Source organism: Marmota flaviventris, chromosome 11 (assembly GCF_047511675.1).
Source record: "Marmota flaviventris isolate mMarFla1 chromosome 11, mMarFla1.hap1, whole genome shotgun sequence".
Classification (NCBI taxonomy): Eukaryota; Metazoa; Chordata; class Mammalia; order Rodentia; family Sciuridae; genus Marmota; species Marmota flaviventris.
In genome coordinates this window covers 67,880,229-67,902,069 of record NC_092508.1, presented here as the reverse complement: position 1 = coordinate 67,902,069, position 21,841 = coordinate 67,880,229, and positions in this window count along the sequence as shown.

Genomic DNA, 21,841 nt, shown 5'->3' with positions numbered 1-21,841 from the left:
AATCTCAAAGCAGAGACCAGGTGCCAGTAAACAAATACTTTAGTATTTGAGAAAGACTTCCTGTTCATTGATGGTTTAGCCTTGACACTAAAATGTATATAGGGAAAGTGTCAGTCAACTTTTGACATGTAAAATGTTTGTGTCAGACACACACAAAGCGGGTTCAAAAACCAAGTGACCACAAAGTCACCTAATGCTGAAAATCAAAAGCATTCTGAATCATAGTCTAAGAACGTTTTGTGGTTTGGTTTTAAACCCACTATTGATTTTACTCTGGCTATTAATTAATTCTTGTGTCCTCAACGTTTTTTAAGTGGCCACACCTATTTGCCTGACCAAAAATCACTGTGCTGAAAATTACTCTTTGAATTAGATTTTAGCCATGTAATTGTAGATTAACAAGTAGAAGAATAAAGGGAATCCATATGGTAAAACAGAGATTGTAGTTCTCTATTTCATTTCACAAATCTAAAAGGTTAAGTGCATCCATCACAAACTTGGTCAGCTGGCAGAGAAACTTAACTTAGAACCAAAATTATGCAAGAAGTCATGCTGATGTATAGGGAGGAAGATGTAAAAGGTTTCCCAATTTACCACTTCAGAGCCAATCATTAAAAATAGCAAAGGATGATTCCAATGGAAATCATAAAGAATGCTGGTTGAAATAATTTTTCTTAATTCTCTTTTGAAGAAAAGTATGTTACACTAATATGTTTTAAGTTTTTGTTTTTCTTCATAGTTACAAGTCATCAGAAGCTTGAGGCTTTAATTTTTAGAGATTCCTCATGGCATATGATTTTAAAAATCAGGGCTGATTCTGAAACTTGTTATTTTATCATTGTTTGTTGTGTACAGAAGTAAGCTATGTTTTTTAAGATTGCTCTATTCTCTGATTTTCTTCTTATTTCTGTTTTTCATGTTATCCTTCCTCTTGGATTTGTTTTTTTCTCTGTTCCTCTTATCCTGTAAATACTGTGCATTTCCTTCAAGTTGTAACTTGTATCCAAATACAACCATAACTGTTTTCCTAGAGGTTTCTGGTTTGTTTGTCTATTTTTTTTTTCTGAATTCAAAAAGCAATGGTAGTCTACTATCTCATCCACAATGTTAATTTATTCACTAATCATGTTAGGCACCAAGACTACTAAAAGGATATCAGCTGAGGGGGACAGTCCACCATCTGTTAGTTCGTTTAGTATCAGAAAGAATATTATGTGTCTACCTTGACCTAGAAGTGTTTTTTACATACAATCTCATGTATGTCGTATGGAATTTCAGTGAGATAAAATTATCATCTCCATTTCACAGGCAAAAAAACTCTGGCACAGTTCCTAGCACAAAGGTTTCAGAGACAATGTCTCTCCTAAACATCTTTTGGTTTATATGCCATATCTCCGTAAGTACATTGAAGCCCCAGTTCTGAGAATCTCAGCACTACATTTAAAACTGTTTTCCTTTCTTTGACTTGCTGGAGTAAACTACATATTCACTAAAATATTTATTGCCTTACTGTGAAGTTTGTTTGATTCAGGTCTTAGATGAAAGCCATAAAGATCTTTTCCAAATATATAACACAGTTGGAATGATTTTCTCCATAATAAATTATGATATTAAACTCCACTTAATAGTCTAATTAGAATGTGTAATGCTGAATGAAAATTCTACAGAAAATTCTAAGAAAAGTAACAAAAGCAAATAAACCACACAAAACTAACCTCTTTTCTGTGATAAAACTATGAAAACACACAACTATAAGATCATTTTGCAGATGACATCCTCCCTTACCTATATACCAGAAGAACAGAAAAGCAATGTACATTCTAAGTATAACAGTAACTTAGAGTATATCTGTGTCCTATCTTTCAGAAAACCACAGTCACCAAGGGCAAAATTTCTCTTTCTGATGTCTGTGAATAATCTTGATTCCAGACATTTTTTTTTTTTAAGTTTACCCAAGACAGTCAGAGAAGAGCAAATCTAAAATGTGACTCATTGTCTTTTAATAATACAATATATTTATATATTCACATATATACACACATATTGTTAGTAGGAAAAATACCAAGTGCCTTTGAATGTTGTAATATCCATACAGAAATTCAAAGATAAAAATCATAAAGAAAAAGAAAAACTGTGGATGTGGAATTTCAAGCAATTAGAGATACCATAATGAAATGTTTCCAAAGACCATGTCGTATTTCTGGAAATTAAATTTTTACTCCTGCCTCATCTATACTTTTCAGGATTAAATATTTGAGTTGTTTGCTGAAAATAAATTTTATCTCTCTAAAGTATTAAAGTAAAAATTCAGAGTATGTAAAATTAGAAAAAAAATGAGGGTACACTACTAAATACCTATGCAGATATTTCTAGATTGTGTGTTGGAAATATCATTTACAAAATATTTAATCTCAAATTTCCTTACCTCCTCTCAGACCCTATGGATTTATTTCTCCTTTGTCAATATAAACATGCATGTTACATCTCTAAAAGGCTAGGTTCTATGACAGAAAATTACACACATGCCATCCTGGTCTGTCCTCCTAAGCTGTGTGGGTACAGTGGCTAAGGATGAGATTCTGGAATTCAGCCTGCGTGATTATACTCTAGACTCACCATTCATCAGCTATGTGACTTAGCATGATTTACTAAATTTCTCTGGACCTCCATTCCTAAGTTATTTATGTATTATGAGATTGCCATAAATAGAAAATGAGATAATGCACATAAATATTTAATTCAATGATTGGTATATAAGTAATGGCAAAATTACTATTACTACTTATTACTGCTACTATTATAAGACAATAGACACTCCTCAGTCAAACCAATATGCCATTCAAGTTGAGTTCTTCAACAGCAAGGTCATGTAGTATTTAGTTTTGTGTTCTTGATGTGGATTGAAAGGCTGAACAAATGAACAAGTGAAACAGCAAATGCAAATACATAAAAGAACGTGTGTATGTGTGCATGTGTATGTGTGTAGGTATATACACATATGGTCAATTTGTCAATTAATCATGTGAATTGAGCAAGAAAGTGAAAATAATAAGCTAGATGGATATTCAATTGAATTGATTCAATGTTTGATTTGATTCATGGACTCATCCATGTAATCCTAGTATGGTGGAGTCTGTACTAATAATATTTAAAGAAAGAGAATAAGAAGTCAGTTGAGAAAGGCAAATGTGGCATATAAAGCAAAGGTAAATATATAAAGAATGAACAAGAGATGAGCAACATTATTATATACCATGGGAGTAGGGAGACTACAGAATATGGCCAAATGGAGTTTTGGAAAACGTGTGAAGGAGAAGAGGCAAAGATTTAGAAAGTATAAACTTACTTTCTTTCATAAAATCATATTAGAAAGGTAAATATACTGGTTTGGAAAAATAATACTAAACATTACAAACAGGAATAAATATTTCAGTAGTTATGTTCTGTTTGCCTAAATAACTTCCTCCAGTTTAAACCTATAGGACTGATTTTATGCATCACAAACACACACACACACACACACACAAACACACACACACACAAACACACACACACACAAACACACACACACAACTTAGTTGCTTTAAATTAAATGTTTAAAATAATTTTTAAAGGTACTAAAATCATATTCTCAAGCAAACAAATGACAAGAACAAAACTAGCAAATATTTTTTGTAACAATCTCATTTCTGAAATTTTATGAACTAGCAGTAAAGTTCATGTTCCTAATTGTGACTCTAACACAGATCTGGTTATAGTGACATCTACTACTCACTTATTGTATTAATTTTTCCAAGGTCAGCTACCCAATGGCCCACCCTCACAGATAATGCCACTTCTGTGAATTTGTTTGTTGTCACAGTCACATCAGATGGAAAGAAAAATGAGTTAACAGTCAGCAGTTAGGGGTTGTTGAAGTGGCAGAAGGTTCAGTTCCCTCAGAACAACGACTCTGGCTTGACATTGTATGATTGTAAGGTAAAATACTGTCTTACCTGAAAGAGGTTTTGTCTATAATTGAAAGGAAATAGTGTATCTATTCCTGAATATGAAATATGGATCTGCAATGTGCTATTAGTCATTAAATGTATTCTGGGTTATTTTTAAATTATTTTTGTTCTGTCTCATAAGAAATATTATGGATTCTGTCCTCTTACAAGTTAGTTTTTTCTCAAACACACACACACGCACACACACACTCCATACACATAGGAAGGTAATGCTGGACAGTTGGCATTCCGTTAACCTTGGTGCTCTTGAATCTGCAATGTGTTTGAAGGAGAAGTGTCACTTTTTTTACAATAAATGGCAAGACTGAATCACCCACAGGATGGTCCTGGAAAATAGCCAGGCAACCAAGAGTGAAGTACTGCTTATCACAACACAATTCACCAAGAAGGATATATGTAGACTATAAATGCTAATAAGCTACCTAAACAACCATTGAATAGTGAGCAGACTGAAGTAGAAGAGGCAAAAGAAATGCCTCAACAGTCATGTGGAAATACATTCAGGAGACTATGTGAGACATCTGGGTATTAGTGGTAAGCATCTTTCTGAGCTAAGTTTTCAAGTCAATATGGGAAAACAAGAACAAAAGAGTATGTATGTCTGAGGAAGAAGTGGAAAATGCAAAGGAAAATTTCTATAGTAATTCAAAGTCCCAAGTTCCATCTTGATAAATCCCCAGCAGTCTCCTCTCAATAATTGTCAATGTGTGGCATTGCCAAATATTATTAATTGTGGATAATTTGAGTCATAGCACTAACAAGTGTAACTGAAGAGAAAAAGCAAAATAGATTCAGAAATCTAAATTAAAAAACATACAAGAACATTTTTTTCAATATTTTGCTCCTCAATTGACTAAGATTTCATTTCTGTATTTTAATTTGCAATGAAACAAATTCAATTTTGGGGACTTGAATCTGTCATACAGCAAGTTATGATTATCTCATAAATTTGATGGATCCTGAAAGGCTCTACACTGGGCCCCATAGTAGAGATCACAATCCTCTTTAAACTCAAACCACTCAAAGTGTTCCCATGGTACCTGTTCCTCTTTTCTCCATTCTTCAAAAAACATCTCTGCATCAAGTGGATGCCCCTTACCAAGTATCATACATACTGAACCCCTACCACAAATGACTTTTCAAAAGTCATTGAGTCCTTCCATCTATCAGAAACACATACTCATTTCTAAGTCTTTACAACTCCCCCAGAGCTATATATGTCTGTAGACTCTGGGCATTTTCAGCACTGATTTGGTCTTCTTGACACTAACTTCCAAAAAAATCATTGTTGAAATTCCAAATGAATTGTTGTATTATTTGATGCTCAATAATATTTGTATCTACTTTATTATATTCCTCTACTCATTCACCCCCTTCTTCCATGTCATTTGCCATACATTCCCCAATCTATACTGTGTCATTTCTCCAAGTAGAAAACCTGGGTATTCATTGTGTGTTTCTCTAATTATACTATATAAGTTTTTTGAGTAAAGAAATCAAATCTGTCTTTTGCATTATCACCTCCTGAGGAATGAGGCTTGTGCCTCCTACTCTAGTTTGGGTTACTATAACAAAGAATCCTAGGCTGAGTGATTGGAAATAGTCCACTCTATTTTTTTACAAGAAACCTGAAAGTCATCTTTATTTTTCATAGTTCTGGGTGCTAAGATGGTCAGGTCTGGTGAGGGCCCAATTCCAGGCTGGAGACTGACAACTTTTCATTCTATCCTCATATAGCAGGAATAAATAAATAAATAAAAACTAGCTCTCTGACCTCTGCTCACAAAGGCACTGCTCTCCTTCATGAGGGCTGCACTTTATGACCTAATGGCTTCTCATGGGCCCCACATCCAAAAATAATAAAACAGGGTTTAGATTTCAACACATAAATTTGAGGGTGATACAAAAATTTAGTCTATAATACCCAGTATATCAAATATGTACAATGTGTTTGTTCAATAAATGAATACATCACTTCTACCAGAAAATGCTCTGAAATGCGTATTTTTGTCTAAAAACAAAAATGTTTTTCATTGTATAAATTAGAGTAACATTCTCTCTGAAACATCTAATTATGCATTGACTCTACTGTTTAAAATACTCAAGATTAAAATCACCTTAAAAGTGCATTCAAACCTATATGCTAATTTATTATGCCCCAAGTACTAATAATTGCCCCATCTCAGTTTTTGCTAAATTTAATCCTGATTATTATAAGTTCAAAAGGCCAAAATTTGTATAACTGTTCTTTATCATATAGTTGTTCTGACATAATATACTAATGTGTGCTGAGAGCCATTGCCAAGTAGCAATGACGCATGGCAATTTCTTTGTCAGCCTACCCAATGTTGCTTAGAGGAAGGACTCTCCATATTGGACCCAGGTCATTTGCAGTGACATTGCATGAGAAAGGTGACCCTGCTCAAGGACCAGGGTGGATCCGGGTTTAGGGAGGATCCTGCTGGATTAGGGCGGTTCCAGGTTTAAGGTATACCCTGCTGGGAATAGGGCGTATCCTGCTGCCTCAGGCATGCTGGCTCCTTGAGTTCCCGTTGAGTTCTCGCAGGATTCAGAGAGTATTTGGGATGCAGAGCCCAGTGGAAATGTGGATTTTGCCCAGAACGTGGATTTGCCCAGAACGTGTGTGTAAAGTGCCGGTGACAGTTCAAGAATAAAGAGTTGCTGTTTGAATCTACAAGGTGTGTGGTGGCTCGTGATTTTGTGCCCAGCCAGACTGCGGCAAATGTGGGACTTGTGTCTTTTGGAAACTGCTTGTATGATTTGAAATGTTGGAAGAAGGCTAAGATAGATAACAGCATGGCTGCCAATTCAGAGGTATTAATACAAATATTGTACAGAAAATGTCCTACCCTCCATTGACGTTTATTCACATTGTAATCTATGCTGCATCAAAAATTAACAAGATAAATGTCACCTCATTTATTTCCAGTGAATTTACATGTCTTACCTCACTGATAAACTATCACAAACATCAGTTCTAAATGGGAGACCACAGTGGGTTTAGAAGCAAGGGACTATAGAATTGAAATTTAAAGGTATTGGGCTGGGGATGTGGCTCAAGCGTAGCACGCTCGCCTGGCATGCATGCGGCCCGGGTTCGATCCTCAGCACCATAAACAAACAAAGATGTTGTGTCCACCAAAAACTAAAATATAAATATTAAAAAAAAAATTTAAAGGTATTATGAATTTGACACCACTTTCACTTATCCTAATGATGAGAGTTTTATGAAAGAGTTATTGTTTCCCCAAATCAATACTTTTCAACTATATTAATGGGAATAATTTGGGGATACTTTGTAGAAAACAATTTGTACTAAAGCTGTAACATAGGACAAATATTAATTAGCTTTTAAATGGCAAAATGATTTGCAATACACTACAACACAGAACAATCTGCATTGGAGGGATTTCTACTTTTAATTGTGGCAGTTCTGGAACATAGTTTGTGGCTTTTTCTTGCCAATTCCACCCACACAACCAGTTTCCATAATCTTTAAAAACCAAAGCCTTGGGTCAGGGTAGCTCAATAACTGCAGAGAGAATTCTGAGTCACCTTTAAGTCAACCTTGGAAATACCCAGCATCTCCTTGTTTAAAATGAATACCAAAGAATGTCAGTTTAACTTATTTTTAAATAACATTACAGGCACTAAAAAGAGAACAGATTGGTAATGTTTTGTTTTATTGCATTTTTTGTTTTTGTTTATTTGTTGCTTTTTGCTGTTACTTTCTTGAACATTTTGTTCTGAAGTTTGGTTTTGTGTGGCTTTATATGCAAGCTGACTTGGAGGCTAAATACAAGACCTAAATAAAATTTTCCTGAGTGTGTAAAATCCTGCTGACCCCTAAAAACAGAAGACTCCATATCCTCACAAGTCAATTTCTTGCAAGTGTTGGAGTTGTCTTTTAATTAATTCTAATGATTAATTATTTCCACCTGCTAGTCTTCAGTGTCCAAATGAACCCACAACTCTTGGTGGATAGAGAAAATATTGTTTTGTGTCCCCTTTCCAATTGACATAACTTTGAGTTATATTTAATACATAAGCACTTGTTGAAAATATACTATTATCTGATAAGAACTAAGATAGTCACTAGAGATAGAAACATGAAGAAACTGAAGTCCCACCCACAGGAGTGTCATGGGAAAGACAGAGAAAAAAAATACTTATATCATGTGAGAGAATTGATATCATATTGATGAAAAGAATCCAAAGTATTTTACAGAGAAGACTGCCTAATGAGAACTGTGTTCCTGTATCAAAGGATACAGGAGCTCATGTTGACCCCTCAGAGATTATGCTAAAACAGTAAGTGTCCACATTTCAATCTCTTCCTCTCTTGGATGTCCACTTTATGCCTGTTGAATGACTGAGTTCTGCAGTCATTGGAGAAGAAGGAATCCCTTTGTGATGGTCAGAACAAGTCTAACTCCCCTAGCACAAAGCAAGCTGCCTCAGGGTAAAAGAAGATCTTGAAGTACAAATCAAAGCTTCATACCCAACACAGATCTAGGAATGGACAGCACAAGTACCATGTGTTTTTTTAGTTGGGCATAGAAATCCTGGATCTGAAGTTCAGGAGCAAAAGATTTATGCTAAACAAATGTATTCAGACTCTATCAAGCTATAGGTACTTAAAAACATGAGAGTAGATGATGAAGGATATAAATAAAGAGCCAAAGGAAGAATTTTGCCTAACTCCATCATTTAAGGTATAGTTAAGGAAATAATGATCATGAATGATAATTCAGCATTGACTAGCCAAGGAGAGAACATACAATGACATACTAGAAGAAAATGGTTAAGATTATTAAATGTATTAGCAACTTCAAAGAAAATTAGGCTTGAAAAATGTTCACTCAATTTAGTGGTGATCATATCACTGGTAATATCAGTGAAAAGAGTTTGGTGAAGCTGTGGGTATATCAGCCTATTGCAATGGAAGAAACCTTTGCAGTCATTGCAGGTCTTAATGATCCCTAATAAATAGTGTTTGAGGCTAATGCTTCATTGGAAAGTATGACCCCAAGGCTGTAAGAGTGAAAGGGTAAAGGGAACATAAAGCAGACAAGAAGGAAAGCAAACATAGAAGTATATTGTGAGCATTCTACAAATTCTTGACCAAATACAGCCAGCACCTTGGTATCTAGACAGGTCATATGGAACTTTCTATACTGTAGAACAGTTCAAAATTGGGGAAAGGAAGAGGAATTTATCTACAGAATCTCTAACTTCCCTATTCTAAATCTCCTATATGTCACTGACCAAAGTTTATCTTAAGGGGTATTGACTCCTGATTCCTGGGTGGTGTCACACCACCCCTCAGGGCAGTCATCCCCAAATAGCTGTACAACTGAGTCCTGAGTGGTAGAAAAAGCTGGAGTGTCTTGAAACCAGTCAGCTCAGATCTTTGTGGAACAGCCTTGACATCTTCCTGAGCAGGTATGATGTAAGCCATCCCAGGGCCTATGCCTTATCTTCGGAGAGTCCATAATAGCAGAGAGGTGAAGAGACAGCCTTGGATGTGAAGGTTTTCCACTGAGCAAACAGCTGAGGACCTAATGAATATCAAGGGATTCACAAGTCTCAGAAAGGAGTCAACTGGATCTAATACGGGGAGGAAGTGGAATATGATAGCATGGATACCTCCATCTCGAACAGTGACTAACAAAGATAAAGAAGACTTAAGGAGATGGGTATGACATGGTGGTAGAGTATAGACTCCTGAGTCAGGATTTAGATTCTGGATTTAGATTGTGCACAATCCCTTACTATCTATGTGATCTAGAACAATTCAGTTAAACTTTCTGTGTCTCGGTGTCATTATCAGTACAATATTATGCATTTCATAAGACTACACATGTTACTATGCATAAAACATGTTAGAATTGCATTCAACAAATACCGGACACTTATGTAATGTTTCATTATGGTCAAAGGAAGACTCTTGTTTCACACACAATCAAACATCTTTTTATGCTGACAAAAATTAAGAAAGTTCTAGGGGAGAAGTTGAAATATACAGTGATAAAGTATTGTGGAGACAGTGATCATAAAAGATAGGATTTGTTAATGAGGTGAAGGGATTATTGCATAACTGGCGCTTACTTTTATATGCTTGTGGTTTGATCAGAAAGAAGTATTAGATCAAATGAATTAAGCAAGTTTGGTTTACAAAAACAATAAGCCTGGTCATATTTACTGGTCAAAATTTTAAGATATTAAACAATCATGAAATTTACCATATCTTTAGTCATAAAGTCCCTCAATAACTGCTTAATTAACAAAGAAATAGTTGATTGAATGAAAATTAATATTTACTACTCCATCCACTCAACTGCTGCCTTTTCCAATCCAATCTATACCAAAAGATCTTACGCCTTCAATTTTTAATTTAATCTCAAGTAAGTGAGCCGAGTATTTTGTGAGCTATGACTCACAGCCAGTGGAAACTGGAATTACATTTACTTGTTTATTTGTTTGTTTATTTATTTATTTACTAATACCAGGGATTGAACCCAGGGGCTCTTAACCACTGAGTCACATCCCCAGCACTTTTTAATTTTTTTTCATTTTGAGACAGGGTATCACTAAGTTGCTCAGTGTCAGTCACTAAGTTGCTGAGACTGGCCTTGAACTGTAATCCTTTGGCCTCAGCCTCCCGAGCTGCTGGGATTACAAGCATGCACCACTATGCCTAGCTTGGAATTACTTTTATAACATCTAATGAAGCTGGGCTCAGTGGTGCATGCCTGTAATCCCAGCAGCTGGGGAGGCTGAGACCGGAGGATCACAAGTTCAAGGCCAACCTCAGAAATTTAGTGTGGCCCTGAACAACTTAGCAAGATCCTATCTCAAAATAAAACATGGAAGGACTTGGGGATGTAGTTCTGTGATAAAGTACTTCTGAGTTCAATCCTCAGTTAAAAAAAAAAAAAAAACTAATGTAACCTCTTGGGCACTAGGTACTCATTTTGCTATCTTACTCCACTTTTTCCTAGGGCTGCCATGTACCCTAGTCCATCTGCCTAGGATTCTGCCTTAAACTTCCTTTCCAGCACTCCATTTCAAATCCAGAATTAGAATTTTTCCCTAAACTTCAGCCCATATATTTGAGTCTTTGGTTTCCTGCCTATTTTTTGTGAGAGTACAAAAGTTTGGACTCGGTCCCTTGACCTAGTAACCTAGTTCCCACTTCCAGTGACTGACAACATCAAAACATAATGCTATTCCTGTTTAGTTGAACATGGCCATTGCCCCAATTTCTTTCCATCGGATAATGGATGACACTGGACTGCATCATCTCAGGTTCACCAGCTTTCTCAGGAAATGATAGTAGACTGTTCACTTCCCCACACAAAGGCTTGCACTAAAATCCGATCATTTCACCTAGCTTGTGCTCTTTGCAGCTTCCACCACCCCAGTTTGCTTTTCTTCCCCACTATCCTATTTTTGTAGCAGAAATTCCAAGATACCTGAGGATCATGCCCATTTACCGATAAAGCATGCCCACTTAACCTATGATTCTGTGCCAATCTCAGAAATAATGTGAAAAATGTTAATTGTGTCAATTCACTCTTATACTCATTTTTGCAGAGGTATGAAACATTCATGATCCTAAAAGGCAAGCAATGCAAAATTATATATTAGATTCAATAAACAACACTTTTAATGCCTCACAATCCTTACTTTCATAACAAAGGGGACACTGCCAAATTCTCAAGTTCTTGCTATGGACAGGCTTCTGATTCCAGAGGCATTTTAATATACCAGAAAGAGCAAGAGCTTTGTAGTAGAACAAACCATGGGTTCAAATTCTATCTGTGAAAATTACTCTGTGTCACTTGAAGAAATTTACTTGGTCTCTCTGAGTCTTCATTTCTTTAGCCATAAAAATAGGGCTGATAATACACCTGCCACAGAGGGTTGTTTGAGGGGATAAATGAGATAAGAGATCAAAACCACTCAGTTCTGTACCTGGCACCCAGGGAAAGGCAATTCCCTCCCTTTTCTTTCATTTCCCCTGGTAAAATGAACTAAAGATCAAACAGACTTCAGAATCAATCACAATCAGTTCTATTCCTGAAGACATCCTACAATTTTTATAAGCCACTCCAATATCAAAAAATCTGACTATCAAGGCTTAATTGTCTGCATTTTACTTCTCATGTAGAATAAGCAAATTTGAGCAATTTCATAAATTGGAAGCATTTAAAGGCATTTTTAAACAGGAGCGTATTTATTTATTTACTTATTTTGCAGCCCCTGGTCATTTTGAGTGTGCAATCAGCCTTATTGTTGTGGCACAATTTTGCAGCTGTGAACACTAGGCATATATAAAAGAGTGTCCCTTTAAAGTGGGGGGTTGTATTTACTACCCTGGAATTGGATAATGTTCAAAAAATTCAACTGAAAACTTAAAACCTGAACATTTTTTCTTGGATGCATCCAAAAGGTAGAGGACATTTTTCAGATAACTAGAAAAATCATATTCATTTCTTCAAGTGATCACTTTTCAAATGGACATGTTATACACAAAGACAACTGCATGAATCCATCCTCTTCTTTGCACATCAAGACAAACACTGTAGACTATAGCAGTTTCAGCAACTGCCTCAGATATCTCTTTATTAAATCTGTGTCATCATCCAGGGTATCAAATACATGATTCTGTCTCCTAGGTTTGATATCGGTTTCTGCCCACATATCTGTTGTAAAACACAGCCACAAATTCTTTGACATGCCACCTGTTGATAAATTTAGGCTATGTTTCTTTCCCTTGGGATCTGTAGCAATTTGATCCATCGTTAAACAGTTTTTCGGTGAAGTACTTGACACCACATACAACAAAATTAGCTAAAAATGAATCAATGACTCAAATGTCAGAGCTAAAACCATGAAACTCTAAGATGAAAACATGGGGGTAAATTATAACCCTACATTTGGCACTAGATTTTCTGATATGGCAACAAAAACATGAGCAAAAATAAATATAAACAAATTGGACTTTCTTATATTAAAAGCTTTGTGCCTCGAAGGGCAATGTTCAGAGAAATAAAAGGCAAGCTAAGACAAATATTTGCAAATTATGTATCTGCTAAGAACTCCTAAAACTCAACAATAGAAAAACAAGTGACCCAATATAAAAATGGGTAAATAACTTGAATAGATATTTCTCCAAAAAAGACAGATGAATGGCCAATAATCACATGAAAAAATGCTCAATATCCTGAGTAATTAGGGAAATGAAAATCAAAACTACAATGAACTACCATTTCACACCTACTTGGATAAAATTGAAAGGAATTAACATTGGTGAGGCTATGGAAAGATGGAAACAGTCATATATTGCTGGTGGGAATCTAAAGATGTGCAGCTGCTATAGAAAACAGTTTGGTGTTTCCTCAAAATGCTAAAGTAACAAAAAGCACCTCTATTTATATACCCAAAAGAATTTAAAACAAAGTCTTGAACAGACACTTACATTTCAATGTTCATGTTTAAAGTCTTAGGACAACCAAATGCTGTAAACAATAATATCCAAATATACTTCAACAGATGAATGGATTGATAAAATACACATTAGAAAGGGAGAGGGAGGGAATTTTACTTAGTCATAAAAAATAATGAAGTTCTGATACATGTTATAACATGGATGAACTTTGAAAACATTATGATAAGTATAATCAGCAAAGACAAAAGGAACAATATTGCCTGATTTTACTCCTATGAAATTTCTAGAATCCTTACAGACGGAAAATAGATAAGAGGTCACCAGAGCTGAGGGTAGAGGGAAGTAGGGATTTACTCCTTGAGGGCTGAAGATTTGGATTTGGTTGGTACGATAAAAGGGTTTTGGAAGTGAATAGTGGTGAAGGTTATGTAATGCCACTGAATCACACACTTAAAATGGTAAATTTTGTTAGATATATTTTATTGTAATTTAAAAAAAAATGAATTGAAAAGAGAAATACACAAACCCACAATTACAGTTGAAGACCTAACACCCTTCTGAATATACTATTTGACCTAGTTGACATTTGTGGAACATTCCACCCAACAACAGAGATTTTTTTCAAGTACACATGAATCATTTACCAAAATAGACCATATACTGAGCCACAAAAATAAACCTTCACAATTTGTAAGGAATTGAAATAATACAAAGTATGATCTTAAATCATAAAAGGGCTAAACTAGAAACCATTAACAAAAGATATCTGGAAAATCCCCAAATATTTGAAAATTATGCAGCACACTTCTAAATTGCTTAAGGGTCAAAGAGGAGTCACATGAGATGTTAGTAAATATTTTTTATTGAGTGAAAATGAAAACACAATAGATCAAAATTTGGAAGATATCTCTAAAGCAGAGATTAGGGGGAAATATATAGCATTAAATGCTTATGTTAGAAAAGAATAAAGGTCTCAGATCAATGAACTAAGCTTTGACCTTAAGGAACTATAGAAAGAAAAACACATTAAACTAAGCACAAATTAAAGCAGAAGGAAGGAAATAATAGATATAGCAGCAGAAACCAATGACACGTAGTTCGTAGTAAGATGTTGAGAAAGAAAAACAAATAGTGGTTCCACACATGAACCCCAAATCAAAGCCACAAGTGAAGAGATTCTGAATTATTGGTAATGAATTGTCATTATGATACTTGTCATGTGGGGCAACTCTGTTTGGTGCATTCAAGGTGCATAGTGGCTCCAGGGAATTGTTTCATGAAGGCTACCATGGCTTGCACAAAATCACATGGTCCCTAAACAAGACACAAACATGATGACTCAAAGAAATTTCTTAATGCACAGGGAAGCTGGGAGGGATGCCTTTTTGCTCTAATAGCAGAGTCCATATATAGGAAAGTTTCCAGTTTGAGAAGTTTATCAATAGAGAAGTTTCTATATCTAAAGAATATCTTAACTACTAACCTATTTTATGAATGAGGGCATTTGGAAGTATGGGCTCAATTTTACCACAGTAAGTTTTAAACCTATGAGCTATATAACACAAAGCTAAGAAATTGCATTCAACACGAACTTAGGAAATAAAATGCTGCCAGCTCTCAGAAGATGCCCCCATATTACTTTCCAATTAGACCCTCCATGCCCAACTAGAAGTAACTGCTAGTTAGCTGTAAAAGGTAATGATTCACCTTCCCTTAGAGTTTTGTACTCAATTATACCTTCATAACATTACAGTTTAATTTTGTCCATTTTTGATCTATGTAGGATTGAAATCAAACAGTCTATATTCTTTTGTCTCTGGCTTCTCTTGCTCAGTATTGTTTTCAGTGCTATCATGTTCTAGGTCTTTCTCCACTTCTCTGTAGCACCACAATTACCATAAATCCAGGGTCCATATGAGTGTGTTTCTGAGTTCTCTTCTACTCTTAAAAGTGTAAAATCCAACTCTTTATCTAATACCTTCCTAAAACCACGGTCTTAATTCCTATTTCTTTATAGAAATTCTTGACATTTAATAGAATATTAACTCCTTTCCCACCCCAAATCAGCTAAATAATTTGCAGTCTTCTGCAAAATAAATAATGAGGAGCCTCTTATTCAAAAATTATAAAGTTTGTGTGGTCCACAAGTCAAAAATATTTACTATTTATCCCTTTTAAAAAAGTGCAAACCCTACCTAAATTTTAAATGTAGTTTCTGAAAAGCAAGAGTAAATTTATGGAAGAAGTAGCAGTTGGATTGTGCTCTGAATGCTGAACAGAATTTGGATATGCTAATAAAGGAAAAATACCTCCTAGACATTAGGAAAGCATGAAAAATTATTGAGATCAGGAATAAATACAGTGAAATTAGTCCAGGGAGGAGAATGACCTAATATAGAGTATCCACTATGGGAAATAAATGAACATAAGATAGTAGAATAGGAAAAAATCAAAAAAACTCTGGGAAATGGGATATAATTTTGGAAGATTTTTTCTAAGAGAAAGTATAGTGTATTTAAGTGCATTTTATTATGAGACATTTGTAAAATTCATGTTTTTTGTCTTGAAGGAAAAACTAGGACATGGCAGAAAATGCGGCAAAATTATTACTCTAATTCCATATTATACATTACCATTTTAGGTCACATTATGCTATCCATTAGTGTTCCCTGGCATCTGAAATCATCTCATACACACATACACACCTTTCTATATGACCTGTCATGTGACTTTTCCTGTTCAAATTCTTCAGTATTTACCCAGAATAACTATTAACTAATATTTTCCTTACCTGGGACCATGTCCACAAAATAGCTAACTCTTACCCAAGAGCATTTCCTGTGGCCCCTTTTGAAGACAATAGCTATTTATCTCCCTGGAAGAGGCAGAACATGGTCACATCTTCACTTTATTGAACAATTTGTTCTCACAGGATTTGAGTCCTTGAGACACAAATTTTGCTATTTTTTTTTTCTTCTCTTTGCCCTCTGGTTGGTATGAATGCTACTACGATAATTCAGCACCAAAGTTGTCTAGAAGTCAGATCATAAAGTAGAGAACCTGCTACCATCTCAGAATTCTTTATGCTTGTCATCTCAAAACACAACAACCATAATTTAGATCCTTTACCTATAAAAATAGATGTATTTTACCTCCTTTTTTTCCCTGCATCTATTTCCTCTAATGCGTCAATAAATGATGGCAAATTAATGTGTTAGTCTTGGGGAATCTAAATTTCAACAGATTTCTGAAAAAGCAATGATTTAAAATAAGAAAGAATACATTTTAAGGGGAAATGTCATACAATGTAGTTGAAATGATACTTGTAAGCAGGTTTCCTTCTGGCAGCCTTCCATATATATATATATATATATAGTCACACAGGCAACTGTCATTCCCTTTTACCTTATGTCATAGTCTACTTTGCAGTCAGTTTCCATTCTACTTATACAGATAGAGTTGTTGCCCCAGGATCCCCCCAGGACCTTAAGGGCTTTGAAGCTAGTAGGCCCTGAGACCAATCTAGAAGTCACACTACTTAGCCTATTAAGGCATCATTCTACTTACTGGAATATACTGTTAAAAGGGAGTATGTATAGGACTTATAGAAACCTCTGGGCTCTGAAAAATAATGGATTTGCCTGTAATATCCACTTCATCTAAATTCTCTCCCAGTTTATAGAGGAAATTCACTTGGTTTAAAATTTGAATTATTCGTTTGGTTCTGGACTGCACAAGACAAGCAGGAAAGGCTCAGCCATGAAAGTAGGAGGAAGAGAAGGAGCCACAGCCAAGGCCTCTAGATCTTTTCCTCTTGTCATAAGACCAATGCCATCTTAATGCCTGTTCCAATTCATGGTGAGATGCAAAAGATGTATTATTTTGTCATTAACAGGCATTATCCTTGCATTCAAACTTTCAAAATGAATTGGGGAGGATGGGATAGGGAAAACTTTATATTTTTTTACTGTGCTTGGTTTATAACTTTAGAAATTTTGTGGAAAAGGTATAGCTATAGCCCTCATCATCTTAAATATAAGGAAATTGAAGATTAGAGAAGCTGAGTCTCTGGTCAAGTATACATTATAAACTGCCCCAGGCAGTCTCCCTAGTTCATCTTTACTGAAGGCCTATATCCATTTCTTTAGACTTCTAGCTTAGGCTATCAAATAAGTACTTGCTTTAGAATTCTTTAGCTAATTAGTATTTGATAGGTATCATGGAATCAGCTGAAAATTACAAAAAAAAAAAAAAAAAGAAAGAAAAAGAAAGGGAAAAATTGTCCATGCATTGTCGTATTAGTTACTCATTAACCCAATCAGTCTCTTTAAATTAAGGCCTACCATTCCTGCAAATCAACCATAAGGTAGTTACAGAAAGACTTCTGGGTGCCAGATAATATGTACTCTGATTTTTCCAACAAGAAAATAGGTCTACGCATTTTACTGATGAGAAAATTGGTTAAATTACCTGCCCAAACTAGTAAATGGGAGAATGGGAAATTGAACCTTGGTATCTCCGTCTCCTTTGCCCAGTGTTTACTACTATACCAAGCCCTCCATTCATTATTGTACCATCTTTACTTCAAAGCCTGTGGAAGTTTAGGTGTTGAATACTTATGTGCTTTGGGGGTATCTAAAATTTTTATGTTCCTACTCTATGTCATTTTCAGTAAGATACATAAGAAAATAACTCTTGCTGTACATCAAAGCATGCAACCACCTTTTCTCTTTATCAAAGAAAGTCCACAACTTCAGCCTACCTGGGCACCCACAGCAGTCTAAAACATACTTCCTTTTAGGTAGACTCTGTTACTTTCCTAGAGTTATCAAATGTAGTCCTCTGAAATCTACTCCATTTTCCTAACCTGTGAATTCTAAGTCTTTTCTGCATTAACCATAGTGAGGTTTATTGATACTGAAAAGACTATTTACCAGGCCTTGTTAGCCGGTGGGACACAAGACAGATGTTACCCTTCAAATAGTGTCTATATGCTGATAACTCCAAATTTGTACTTCAACTTTAGCCTTTGGCTTTTTAAGACTGGTTTCTCAACTGCCCCTCTGATATCCTCACTTGAATGTGTAACATGGCCAACATCTCAACATCATATGGCCAGAACTGTTAGGTCTGTAAACAAGTCAAGATGGCGCAGTTTGCCAGAGGGAGTGGTTTGTAAAGTAACGCCAGCGAGCCATTAAGTATGGAGATTCCTTATTGGTTGACTGCTGTATCTAGTTTATGTTAATTAAGATAAGCTGTGTGGAATGTATATATACCCCTCCTGTCCTACAATAAATGGCTCCCACTCCTGCTGTATCAATGTACACAAGTTGCTCGTCACCCCCCAGTTACTTTGCTGCAGCCGGACTGTGGCACAGAACAGAACTCTTAATTCTACATCTGCCCTCTGTTCAACACATCCTCAAGCCCTATGTATAGAATATGTATAGAAAATACAGTAGAATGTATTTTCTATACATATGTGGAGCATAACCTGAACTGCAGGAATAGCTCCTAATTACTGTCCTTAACCCTACCTGTGTCCTCTATAATTTTCTGGTATGTAACATTTCCTAAAACATAAATTATGTTACTCCTTTGCTTAAACCCCTCCAAGGGCTTCCCATGGTGTGTACAAAAAAAAAAATTATAACATTCTCCATGAGATCCTACATGATACTGACCCTACCTACTACTCCTACTTCACCTGCCAGCACGCTATTTTTAAAAAAAAAAAAAACTTTATTTGTTTTAATTAGTTACACATGACAGTACAATGATCTTGACATATCATACATTTGAATCAGATGGGTTATAATTTTTCATTTTTCTGAGTGTACAGGTTGCACACTATTTTATCTGCTTTTGGTCTCTTAAAAATTCCAAATATAATCCTCTCTTAGAGCCTTTGCTCAGGCTATTCTTCTGCTTGCCCTCCTCAAAGAGGTTTTCTATGATTACCCTAAATAAAGCACACTGCACATAACTAAGTTTCTTCCCACCACTTTGTCTTATTCCATCTGTTTCCAGGAATTTATTAATAAATATGTTTAGCTTAATTACTTATTTATGTGTTTGTCATTCCCTCCTCCTATTTAGAATGTATTTCCCTTTGGAGCAGGGGTTTGATGATTTTGTTTGCCTCTGGATCTCCTGTGCCTAGAAGAGTGAGTGGCACATAGTAGGCTCTCACCAGCTCAATGTTTATTGACTCTTTGGCTAATGGTAGAAAAAAATACATTAGACCTCAATTAAAAAAAAATAAATAAAAACTATTTGAAGAAACACCAAGATCACAATCTTTTACTTTCCATGACTTAAAATTTGCTTCATGTAGTACAAACACAGCAATACACTTTTCAGGGTTAAAAAGGGGAAAACTGTCATTTGCAACAACTTGGATGAATCTGGAGGACAGTGTGCTAAGTGAAATAAGCCAGACACAGAAAGACAGATATCACATGATTTCATTAATATGTAGAATCTTAGAAAGTTGAGCTCATACAAACAGAAAATGGAATGATGGTTACCAGAGTTGGGGGAGGAACATAGATGGAGAAAAGGGAGATGATTAGTCCAGGGCAAAAAAATGTCACCTAGACAGGAGGAAGAACCTCTGGCCATTTATTTGACACAATAGTGATAAAAGGTCTAGGGATGTGGCTCTATGGTAGAATGCTTGCCCTGCATGAGTGAAGTTAAGTCCAATCCCCAGCATCATATATACACACAAAATAGTGACTACACCAGACAATAACATAATGTGTATTTCAAAATTGCTAAGAGAGTAGATTTCAAATATTTTCACCACAAAAAGAATGTGAAATGATATATGTGTTAACAGCATGATCTAATCATTCCACATTTTAAACACATATGTAAACATATATGTAATTATTTGTTGTTTTGTCTTATTTATATATGACAGTAGAATGTATTTTCTATACATATGTGGAGCATAACTTCCCATTCTTCTGGTTGTATATGATGTAGAGTTCCATTGCTTGTGTCTTCATATGTGAACCTAGGAAAGAAATGTCCAATTCATTCTACTAACTTTCTACTCCCATTTTCCTTCCCTTCCCTTCATTCCCCTTTGTCTAGTCCAAAGTATTTCTATTCTTCCCTAGCCCCCGCCCAAATTTATTGCGAGTTAATATCTGCATATCAGAGAGAACATTTAGTCTTTGATTTTTGGTGTATTTTACTTAGCATGATAATCTCAAATTTACAAGCAAATGTCATAATTTCATGTCTCTTTATGGCTGAGTAATATTAGTTTGTGTGTATATATCACATTTTTTAATCCATTCATCTGTTGAAAAGTACCTAAGCTGCTTCTATAGTTAAGCTATTGTGAATTGAGCTACTACAAACATTAGTATGTGATTTTAAGTCCTTTGGGTATATACGAAAGAGGGGAATAACTGATTCCAATGGTAGTTCCATTCCAAGTTTTGTAAGGAATTCCCATACTGCTTTCCAGAGTGGTTAAACCAATTTATAGTTTCACCAGCAATGCAAGAGTGGACCTTTTCCCCCACAGCCTCCCCAATATTTATTGTTACTTGTAGCTTGATAAGTGCCATTCTGACAGGAGTGAGATGAAATCTCAATGTAGTTTTAATTTGCATTTCTCTAACCACTAGAGATATTGAACATTTTTTCGTATATTTGTTGATAGATCATATTTCTTCTTACGTAAAGTGCCTGTTCAGTTCCTTTGCCCATTTTCAATAATTATTTGTCAATTGAAAATAAAATGTTATAATTTTTTAATTAAAACAATCTGTACTTCAAACTGGGCACCATGGCACATGCCTATAATCCCAGCAACTTGGGAGACTGAGGCTGGAGGATCACAAGTTCAAGCCCAGCCTCAACAACTTAGTGAGATCTGTCCCAAAATAAAAAAAAAAAAAAAAAAAAGGGTTGACGATGAAGAGAATCCTGAGTTCAACTCCCAGTCCCGGCCCCCTCTCTATCACACACACACATACACACACATCTATATTTTGAGTCTATCTGAGATGAAAAGTTGAAAATCTCTCTAATTAGAACAAGTGGAGTAAGTCAGTGACTACTCTGTATTTCTAATAATTCTGAAGAAGTTTAGTCACTGAGAATTCATTTGATGAGTATCCCCACAGAATTAGAGAGAACTGTGCCTTTGTCATCATTCAATGGGGGAAAGAAGTCCTCAAAAGAAACAGCCTTCATTTTTTAACCATATCCAGTCAATTACAGACCTCAGAATAGTTCCTGGGATTACGTTCCTGGTCAGAAGCCACTTTTCCCAAATGCTGTCTTAATTCCTGGTCTCTTCAGTGGGAGAGCACTCCAGCACTAT